Source organism: Dendroctonus ponderosae, unplaced genomic scaffold (genome assembly GCF_020466585.1).
Source record: "Dendroctonus ponderosae isolate FM_Combo_2020 unplaced genomic scaffold, Dpon_F_20191213v2 Dpon_F_20191213_1, whole genome shotgun sequence".
Lineage (NCBI taxonomy): Eukaryota > Metazoa > Arthropoda > Insecta > Coleoptera > Curculionidae > Dendroctonus > Dendroctonus ponderosae.
Window position 1 is genome coordinate 13,236,377 of NW_026017110.1, and position 12,058 is coordinate 13,248,434.

Here is a 12,058-nt window from a genome sequence, read left to right on the forward strand (position 1 = left end):
ATATTTCAGAAACGAAAAATAGTTGCAAAATGTTCAGTATTTTCGTTTGTGTTTCACTCGAATGCTTGGATTAACCTCTAATAATTAAAAAAATTACATTAAATTTGCCTTTCCTTTCTTTTCCAAAAATGTCTTTTGTAGGAGCACACAAGTTGGAAATTACTAGATATTTCAAGTTTGAAACTTTGAAACACCGTTTAACATTTTGGAGCTGATAACACGTTAAATCCAAAGCCGTGGTTTATGCTCATAAAATGTATTTCCATTTTCAGGCTGAAATGTTATGATCTATGAAAAACGGTTACAAATATTACATACATCCCGGATGATTCGAAAATAGAGTCAATCCCAATTATCAAGGCTCTACTTGGACAGCACACAGAAATCCTGTTTAAAAAATATTGAACACATTTTGGAAAGATGTCGTTTCTTAATTAATATTTTCAAGTTTTTTTCTTTTAAGCAATATTTATGAATAAGAATACATTTCAAATAAAACAATCTAATTTTTTTTTTTACGTTAATTTCTATGATCAGTCTATAAATAAAGCAAAACATCTACATAATAGGCGCTCGAACAAGGCTGTTGCTTAGGACAAGTAAATCTATTCTTCTCATAAAGTTGTAGTATTTACAAAATGAGGAAGTTCAGAGCCAATTGCTGAAGTTATTGCTTTACATGTAATGGTCTATTTCTAAAGCTGATTTCCATTTAGATATACAGGAATAAGCACTATTTTGCTCACTATTTAGTTTTTTACTTATCTTTGCTTCTGTATTCCTTAAACACGCCCAGGGACTTCACGCGAGCAATGACGTAAAAGGCAAATCACTTGTATACATAGAACATTCGCCGGTTTTCACTTGGTTATTTTCTAAATTTCGATCGCATTTCCGATCTAGCCATGTCATCATTATAATTATACGCTTATCATAATTTAAGATAATATGACCAGCAAAACTTCATTCACATGAATGTATCAAATTATTTGTTATAGCAGCAAAAACGTCCAACAGTCTAAATAACAGCTTAAATAAAACGCTTCAAAGTGCATACCGGGTATCAATTTGAAAACTTCCCACCCTTAATATCTTTCTTGCAGTTAAAAATATGAAAAATCGGAAAGATCCGTCAATTTTATTGGTAAGGGGGACACTTTAAATAAATATTTTTAGTCTCCTTGTTTCAACCCCCTAGGATTCTTAAAATCTTCAATGAGAAGGGGGTCAAGTGGCACAGCGTTTTAAAGTGCGGTTAATTGTGTTTATATCAGTTGCTACCTTGTTGCTTTTTGTTCAGCGGTTTTCGAATAATTGCGTTTCAACGTGGTAGAAACAATAAAACTTGCGTGCATCCAGGCATTACTTTTCGGGTTTTCGTTTACACAAAAACAATTGTATTGGGTTTCGTTGTAATACAGATTATTAGAAGAGTCGGTTACACTGTTAAAATCGTTGAACAGGAAGACAAAATCCAGTTTTAAAAATTATTTCGGATTTATTGATTATTTTACTTCGAGAAAAAGAGAAAAAATACTTTTCATTTGCGGAAGAAATATATGTACAATAAAACTCATAGGATCTACTTATATACTATCTTATAAGTTGTTCAAAATGTCGTCTATTTTCCTGTAAACAATAATAAAGTATATTTTCGAACCCTCCCTAACATTGATAAGATATTCCCGGATAGATCAATTGTCAGAAGGGGACCATTTGAATGGCCTCCTTCCCTTACCTTACGTCCATTGTATATAAAACACAACCTGCTGAGATTGATGATCTCAAAAGGCCAATTGCAGAAGAATGCCGCTTAATTCCCGTTAAAGTGTTCCGAATGGTTAGGGAGGAGTTTAAAAACAGACTTTATTATTGTTTACAGCAAACCGGATAACGCTTTGAACAATTTAATAAGATGAGTGTATGAGTAGATGGCATAGATTTTTTTAATAAATAAGAGCGAAGATCAAAATCAAAACTAGAAGAAATCGATATCTATCTAAAAAATCAAGATCTATCAAGAAGTAAATGTTTAAACTAGATTTTCTTCCTGTTATTCAACGATTTTAAAAGTGCGACCCACTCTTCTAACCATCTGTATTACAAGGAGACCAAACACAATTGTTTTTGTATAAACATTAACCTAAAAACCAATATCTAAATGCATGTCTGAAGTTTAATTGTTTCTACTACTTTGAAACGCGACTATTCGAAAATCTCTGGACAAAAAGCAACAAAGTAGTAACTAATGTAAAGAGAATTGAACGCCCTTTGAAACCATGTGCCACTTGACCCGCCTTCCCATGTAAGATACTAAGGATACCATCTACCCGTTCTAAGGGGTTGAGCCAAGGAGGCTAAAAATATTCATTTAAATTGTCCCCCTTACAAATAATATTGACGGGTCTTTCCAAAGTTTCATATTTTCAACTGCAAGAAAGATGTTAAGGGGGGAGGTTTTCAAATTGACACCCGGTATAACCTTTCCTTGAAAACATCGTAATACGAGTAACATTTTTCACCGGCGCTGAGTAGCATAAATTCATAATTCTCGGTCAACCGCCGCACTGCTGTCACAGCTTTTCTGCGAAAAATTTTCTGTGTAGTGGTTAAACGAGTGGATGACCACAAGCAACATCTGTGTCTCGCATTACAAACGGACTGTGGTAAAAAAGGGGGTCAATTTTGCACAAAGAGTAAAGGCTGCCATGAATAATGATTCCACTTTAGGTCCTATTCTATTACTTCGTAGCAAAAAGTTGCTGAAATGATAAATGTATGTGGCTGAACTTTTTACAGGCACTAATGTGTATAATAAAATTCTTGTATTGTTATCGAAACGTGATGAAACTTGAATGGGCCTACAGTGGCAAAAACGATTCATTCGACTAAAATGACGAAATCCTAATACCTAAGTGTAACAAACGTTACAATTTCTGGTATTTCATTCACTATTTCAAGATAAGACGTTTTAGAAAAAATAGTAATAATCAGGTAGTATATATTGGGTTTAACTAAACTTGGAAGTGAGTTTACATTTCAATCCCAAAAGCAAGAGCGAGAGGAGAAAGGATAAAATTTTATGGACATTGCGGTTTTAAGAGATATCATGGAAGCGGCTATAATATATCATTAATCATTTGGAATATTTCGATGGGACATCTTTCGATGGAACATCAACTAGCCTTTCCTGCTAGAGATGTATATAAAATTCTAAAATTCGTAAACCTAAAGGCTAAGAGAGAAACAATCAAACAGTAACGAGGTCTCAAACTTTTAGAACTTTTATCGGCAAAACGTTAACAATATTGACGTAATCATTCAAACCTTTTCGATGGAACGGTGCGGGAACTATCTTTCCATATTTTCCTTCAGTAAAACCTTTTCGATAGACCGCCTTGGGTACTTCTTGTTTCTAACGTTCTAAAATGGATCAATAGTTCACTTGGAATGCGAAGATAAGTGAGCTCCAACTATCCAAAGACCACTAAGTACATGAAATCCGCAAAAAGCAAAATGGTAAGCCGGTTCGTAAAATTAGATATCAAATCTGCACATGCGAGCAGCATAAATACTATGAAAGAAAGACTACAACCCTGGTTGCCATAATACTTTTACAAACTAAAATACTGTCCGGATCCAGACCATTCAAATTCCCTAAAACCGGATTTTTACTCAAAAAACTCAACGCAATTTAGTAACTCAAATTTAGAAGAACAGCAGCAAGTCTGGATATAATCTTGAGCTAGACCATATCCTGCCTGAAGGGTGCTGGACTGCAAAAAAATTAGAATAATCGGACGAATCCTGACCCTTGATAATCGTCAGAATGAAGGGCGTGCCAAAAATTATTTGTTTGAAGTGTAAAATTTAAAAGAAACAGCGCTATCTTTAAATTATTAGACCAGGACCACTCGCGACCCTTTTAGGCGCTATCCGCTAGGCCAAACAAAGTAATAAATAAACTTTACATACCTTAAGCACTTTAGTCTCGATTCTGGGGTATTATCAACTTTAAAAGCAACAAAACATTTAATTTACAGCAGAAAAATACTAATAATTGAAATACTTGCTTTAGCTATAATTAAAAGTGTGTTCGCAGCAGGACACCCTCATTTTACCTTTCATTAACCTGACCATTTAATGTTTCTTGATGCAAGAAAACCTGAAATTTGTAAGTCTCAGCAATAACCATTGAGAAACGAGAACCGTGTATTTTCGAGTTTTACTGATACCAGAAAAACACGAATATTTGATGAAAAATACTCTACACGAGATTAAAGATGCAGTTCACCGAATAGCGACATTTATTTTGCATTTAAACTGTGAAAGTTTATATAAAAACAGTATGCCATATTAAACCTCGAGTTAATGTCCAAAGTTTGATTTTAAATTGTTTTTCCCAAAAGCAAAACAAATGTTTTGGAAGTACCGAATACCGAATCGGGAAACTCCCTCGTCGTTCTACGTCAACTAAATATGACACGCAGCAATATGATAAAATATAAGTTAACAAAATGGGTCTAAACGTTCTACATCTACATGGCAACCAGGAGAAAAGTAGTGCTAAAGTCACTGCAAGCTGCATCGTTTCACCTGGAAAGAAAGAAGAAAATTTGTTCAGGGCTGCGCAAAATATATTCAAAGTAATGTCATTGAAAATCATCAAAATATAGAAAGGGAAATGTGAATAATCAATAAAACGTCAGTTACTTTGCAGAAAACTAAATTTAGTTCAACTGAAAAGGTTTATATTCTTACCAGCTTTCTGCAAGCTGGCGCACCATCCTCCATTTTCCCCCTATAATGTTCAAAATGTCCACACGGCCACTTAAACACACAGTAAAAATCCACTTCGAAATTAAAACTTTAATGCAGCTTTTAGCAGGCACAATAAACAACCGGACTTGCCTTATACACGTATACGTAGGGATGCGATTTAGAAGACAAAGAAAGCACTCGATTTATTGGAAGGCTGTAAGAAAACTCCAACAGTTTTTTTTTCTAAATTGACACTTCCAGAAAAAACGGGGGAAGAAAGACTTCCAACAACATGGATTGAAAAGGTTAGAGATGCTATGTCAGCCTTCAATCTAGCTGAAGATACCTGGAAAAACAGACAAGCCTGGCGAACGGAAACTCAAACAATTTTCAAAATGTTAACAGGCTTAAACCGTGTAAGGTTCTTCATGCTTTTGTTTGACTAAAACACAATTAGATGCATTTATGTTTCTATTTTATTTGGTAGAGATGTAATGTCTCAGTCATTTCGGATTATGTTAATATCCATAAAACACTCTTAAGTGCCTTTCTATTTGTACGTTGACCTGTCGACATCACCACTTAGCACGTAGTCGAGCTAAGAGCTATTTTAGAAATAAGTTACAACCTAAGTTCGTTCGTCGTCTAGCTCTTAACTATCTAGATCATATTGTAAAATTGAATATTCGATATTTAAATGTAATAAATTGTATAATAAGTTCTGGCTTCAATCTATTTGAACCTGTACGGCTTCAGAAGTGATCAATTACCAAAAAAGGGGTGTCAAAACCTGGTCCAGTACAGAGAAACTATCTGCGATCATCTTAAGAATCACTTATTCTTCATCAAGTTCTTGCCATCTGCGATCCTCTGCAGCATCTTTAAGAAAATCATCTCAGTCATCGGTCAAATCACGATGCATATTCACATCAATTTAATAGGGATTTCTCGAGCGGCAAATTGTCGCTAGTTTTCTTCGCTTGCTCTTATTTCCATCAGTCAATACATAAGTAAAATAAATATCGTCACATCAAATTAATGTTTAAATCTAAACTTCAATATGACGAAACAATTACAAAACCTACCAGATTTAATTTCACTTATTTCTTATGTTGTTAACTCTTTAACGTTTAACGTAAATTCTTACTCTAACTTACTCCTCTCTTATCCATAATTGTCGTAAATGATAACCTCTTACTGTAATCTGTTGAAAACAAGCAAAACCTAAAAACATTGTTCAGGAAATTCAGTACGATTGTTCATATTTTGGCAACCCGGCAATATGCCCGTTTAATTTGAGCTTTGCTACTTCACATTAAATTGCGTAACTTGAGCTTCTCGTTTACTTTTCGGTCACGTCTTGGCATGGGCCTTGTGGTTGAAAGAGGGTTAAGGTTTATACTCTAATTATCCCTAATATCGTATTAAAATGCATAAATATTCTGACCAAAACCAAGACAGTTTCCTGCGTATTTTACTAAAATATATGTATGGGGTTATATTTGTACGGCTTGTATTTGCACACATTATCAAACAGCACATTTGCAACATTCAAAGAAAATATGGAAATCTTTTAAAATTAATGGAAAACAAATTCAGTTTATAATATAACTATTAGAAGAATTTTCAACTGGAAATTTGCCAAATCAAATATGAGTTGAGTAATGTCGAGATGTAAATATTTAAGTCGCATAGCTAACAAAACTTAATTTAGTACTTTATTGTCACTTTTATAAGTAAGTTTTGTCACTTATCGCCGTTAATTATTTTGAATAATTCAAAATATTTTATAAAATCAAACCATAACCAAAAGCAAGACATTTTCAAAGTTGTTTAGTTTATATCACATCCGGATTAGTTTTAGTGGAGTTGACTCTAGGTGAGAAGCTACTACTGGCATTCTGATATCAGCAAGGAAATGTGGGTTCGTTCAATTTATAACTACCATATCGAACTTGCAAAACAATTGCATTTTGGTTTCGCAAGTAGCAACTGATGGTAACCGAACGTTCGTTGCAACATAAACAGCAATTAAATCGCTTCCTAAGTTTTGCAGCAAACCCGAAACTTGGTAATTATTTTACTGCGGCAGCTTTGTTTGAAGTCTATTATGGCTTTAGCAGTAAACAGGATAACTTAGAATAAACGTATTGTAAATTGCATGGATTGCGCTTAATTGATACCATCTGTCGGAAGGAAATAGGCGTTTCAACATTACGTATTCATCCTTAAAAAAACCAACCATTCGATGGAAAACGTCTGGCAAAATCTGGCAAAAATTGAGTTGTATTTAAAAGTTTTTTTTGAGAATGCCAATACAGAATTTCTGAAGAGTTTGTAGCAACAAATCCCGAATGATATAAATTAATGTTAAAAATTTGCGAAAATACTTTTAGTTTTTGCATAGGTACTTCAACCCAATCGGAATCATAGTTTTTTTATTTGACTTTATAAGAGATCCACAATAATTTCCATTTGGATATGACCCTATTTAGAACTACTATTTTTGGGTTTGATTCTTATTATTATTATCTGTTTCTGCATGTGTCTCTTAAAATCACTTATATTTCGAAATAGCAATTTGAATCTTGCCAGATTATTTTCTTTGCAAAATTTCATTTTAATATTTATTTTAGTTTTGAAGTTTTGTCGAATGTTCACAATTTCAATATTATTTTCAGTTTCTTCAAGTTACACGTCATGGCCATCCCATATCCCTAAATTAATTTAAAAACAGTTAATCAAATACATCTGAATAAATATCTACGTTCACACAAACCAAGGTCTGCAATTATGCGGATTTTGATGCATGAATTTTAACAACTAAGCCGTACTTTGATTGTGCCTCGTAACTACAAACCGAAAAAGCTTAATATTTCAATAGCAACCTAAATCGCAAACAGTTGGCTAGATCAAAACATGTTAAGATAAAAATGCAAAAAAGCCAATATTTCGTTTTGTTCAATTATTAGCGTCTTTCAGTGCTTGAATTTATCTGCTAAGCTAGAGCGGCAAATGTAACTATTATCAAATAAAACACCAAGAAAAAATGAAAGAAAATTATTTTAACCTTCTTTGAGCTACAAAATATTGTAACGGAAATGGCCTGGGGTACTCACGTTTGGAATGGGGGATCGAAATTCATGGTGTTTCAGTAAATGGGAGCCCCATTTGGGCCCCATTTACTGTCAAATATGACACTGACAAGCGGGAAGTTTCGCACCTGTTCTGGAGATTTCTAGAACTATCTGGAATACCTGGAGAAAAGGATATAAGCGACGACGAGAACCAGACCAGGAGAAAAGTGAAGTGACAGGAGCGACCAAGTGCAGAAGAAGTTAAACTCCGGGAGCCGGAAACGCGTGTTTTCCGTGTGTTATTGTTATTGTTAGTGAAGTTGACGGTAACTTTGAAGTTAGTTTGTTCCTGTTCCGTAGTTAAAGTTGTACCGAGTGGAATAAAAGTTGTAACCAGAAGAAAAAGAATTTTGATACTCGGCCATCCACGGTACAATATATACCACCTTGGCTTGAAGCACGAACTTTAAACGACGTATTAATTATGTCCAGCCTTAATTATTGATTCTTTAATCCTCAAACTGTATCTAAACCTATAGATTAGCGAGATTTTTGATAGAGCTTTTCATCTACGTAAAAATAAAATTCGATAGGTAGATAGACAAATAGACAGCTCGCTTCCGTGAAGCCACGAACATTTGTTGAGTTTTGAAATGAAGAAGAAACAGTTGGAAAATTTCTTTATTAATTAAACAACAATGGGTAGACGATGTAGCCAATTGTTTAACAGCTTAGAACGAGATTAGTTATTTCCGGTTCCACATAATTTCCACTCGAACGCTTTTCCTTTGAAATAGTTAAATGCCGTCAAGATAAAAGCTAAAGCATTTAATTATTACGCAGCTTCGAGGAAATTACAAATACCTTCACTCTTAAGCAAGGCGGAATTGCTTTCCTCCTAATGTAAAGTTTTAAGAGTAAAAACGTAGAAATTCGACCAGTATTATCATGGAGAAACTGTGTGTTTTGTAGCGTTTGATTTTAACATTTTAAACTGAGAAATGGTTTTCAGCTAATTAAAGGAGAAAAATTAAAAACCGTTGCAATGTTCTAGGGTTTTGCTCTAGTTCTGAAAATGACGTGTTGTAAAAAAAACATGTCCACTAACTAGAACCATTCTAGTCTAGTCTTTTATTATATTCAGGGTCAAATTGTTTCCACTTTATTGAACCATTTAATGTACTGACATAAATATCTCGCCGTTTGTTCCAATAGTGCAAAAGTTCAAATATTCCCAATTCCTTTTTGCCAGAAATGCTTCGTATTGAAAATAATTATCTACATAACATTAGCTGCAAATCACCACGTTTCTCGTCTTCTATTATCTTCCACTTTTATATTAATACGTAAGACCAGTATTTGCTTATATTAACATTTTTTCAAACCCAAATTTATTTATAAGTAGTTACTGGACTTTAAAATATATATTCGAATACATATCTCTATAACAGTAGAAGATATTTAGTAGTCGCTTTGTCAGTCAGCTCTAGTCAGATCTAAATAATTATCATCTATTATAGTTCGCAACGATGGGATGAATATTTTAGTAATACTTTGATAAGAAACAATTTCAGCTGAAATAGCAGATCTGGTAAACGCGTTTTGTAATTCCGGTCAGTTACCAAATGACCGTCTGGTAATCATCTAAATTCGCCGCAAAGCGCTTAAATCGTTTAGCTAAATCCATATTTTTGCTTTGGATCTGCTAAATTTCCCACAATAAAACATGAGCGGAAAGGTAAAATTGTAGCTTTGATGTGTTTGATCAGAGACGGAATTGTAGCTGACGTAGTTTCTTTCTCCCGTTTAGTAGATTTTATATTCGAAATGCAATTTATCGTTGTGGAACGTACCCTAATTCTCTGAAAATGTTCCAGCAAGTTTTGCCGTTGTTAAGCTTATTTTAATTTTTTTTTTATTTAGTTCTGGGCTGAGTGAAAATCAATGACGTTATTGAATAAGGAACATCTACTTTAACTACCCGGATCAATATATCAATTATATGATGGATATTCTAATTATAAGTACGACGGGAAATGCAATATTAATTCTCCAAACTATAAATTAGTCTGTTCGATCGTGCCTTTGGTGACAAATTCAGCTGCGGTCACGAATTTCTTTCCATTTTTCAAAGTTTGTAAAAGTTGTTTACTAGCATGAATTCGGTTAATTAATCATTGAATAAAACCGTCTTTTCCTTTTACGGCGTAACTTTTCGAGTTTTATAACTTTTAGTAATTTTTTAGAAGGTGCTTGGTTCGAAGTAATTGATATTACATAAAAGCAAGAAAACGTGCAATTTCCCGCATATCATTCATTTCAATCTAGTTTTATAATTTAAAACGTGAATCTTTATTCCTAAGTTTACGTAAGATAGATTATTAAGTACATATTTATATGAAAATTTGTCAAAATTTGAACGATAAAAACTGAACTGAAAACTTACTAACATACTATTAACGACAGATCATAAGTGTGTGTAAAATTGTTAATTTTGAGGAGATATTACTAATTTATTGACCAAGGTTTTTTAACTTATTACAGATTTACTTACAGAGAAGTGAGTCTAACAATGAATTATTTAAGGTAAGTGACGTTGCAATACAATTGACATGTTAAATTTTTCTCATAATTATTATTATTTATTACTTACTCATCTTTTTTGTTTTGTCTCATTACTGTCATCACTTTGTCAGATTGTGTATTTATATTCAAAAATATATCAAAGGAACAACAGCGGCATAAATATTTCTGTTATGAAGGCATGTTACCAATTTTATGCTTTGCCGAGCGCGAAGACTTTTTAAAAAAACAGTTTCTTAGATTACGGACTTTATTACAAAACTATGTTCGTACACGGTAAAGCGTCGGCATTGGTGTTTAATTTGCCTTTTTTGTAAATTATATCGTAATCGAATTCTTCCAATTTAAGACGCCATCTTACTAGTTTACTATTTGGTTCACGTAATTTGAAAAGCCAGATTAAAGGTCTATATTCTGTGTATATCGTGAATTTTCTTCCAAATAAATGGGGTCTAAAATATTTACAGGCCCATTCAATGGCTAATAGCTCTTGTTCGATGGTGCTATACTTTGTTTCGCTATCATTTAGTGTTCTTGAGGCGAAAGCAATTGGTTTATCGGAACCAATAGTTCCTTGAGACAAGACTGCGCCTAGGGCAATGTTTGATGCATCTGTTGATAGAATAAATTGTTTTGTAAAATCGGGGTACTGCAATATAGGGGCATTTATTAGAATATTTTTACAGGTTTCAAAAGCTGACGTGAATTTTGTATCATGTACTATCTTTGCATTTTTCTTAAGGCAAAAGGTGAGTGGTTTTGTGACTTGGGCAAAGTTCAGAATAAATTTTCGGTAGTAATCGATTAGTCCTAAGAAGCTTTTAATTTCTTTAGGGGTTGTTGGTACAGGAATTTTTTTTATTGCAAGGATTTTATCTGGATTGGGCTTTACTCCATCACAGGTAATAACATGTCCTAAATAATTTACTTCTTTTCGTAGAAATTCTAATTTGTCAAGTTGCACTTTAAAATTAGCTTCACGAAGTCTAAGGAAGATTTTTCGAAGTCGTTCAAGGTGTTCTTGAAGGGATGTACTAAATATGACAATATCATAAAGATATACTAAGCATTCTTCGTATTGAATGCCTGTAAGAATATTGTCCATCACTCGTTGGAAAGTGGACGGGGCATTTTTAAGTCCAAAAGGCATCCGCCTAAATTCGTAATGACCATTTTCTGTTGAGAAAGCAGTTTTCTGAATATCTTCGGGGTGCATTTCAATTTGGTGGAATCCGTTAGCTAAATCTAGGGTACTGAAATACTGGCATTTACCTAACTTATCCAAAATGTCTGTAATATTTGGTAGGGGGTGTTTATCGTTTATAGTGTGTTCATTGAGTTTTCAGTAATCAATGACAAGTCGCCATTTTTTCTTACCAGAGGAATCTAATTTTTTCGGAACAATCCATATTGGGCTTGACCATGGAGAAATTGAATCTTGGATGATGTTTTGTTCGAGCATTTTATTGATTTGACTTTTGACTTCGGTTTTATGGATTTCGGGGTATCTGTACGTTTTTGTGAAAATTGGGGTTTCATCAGATAAGTTTATCTTGTGTCTGATTTGATTGGTGAATGTCAAAGGAATTTTATCGCAATAAAAGATATCACGAAATTCTAAACAAAGGTTTCTAATT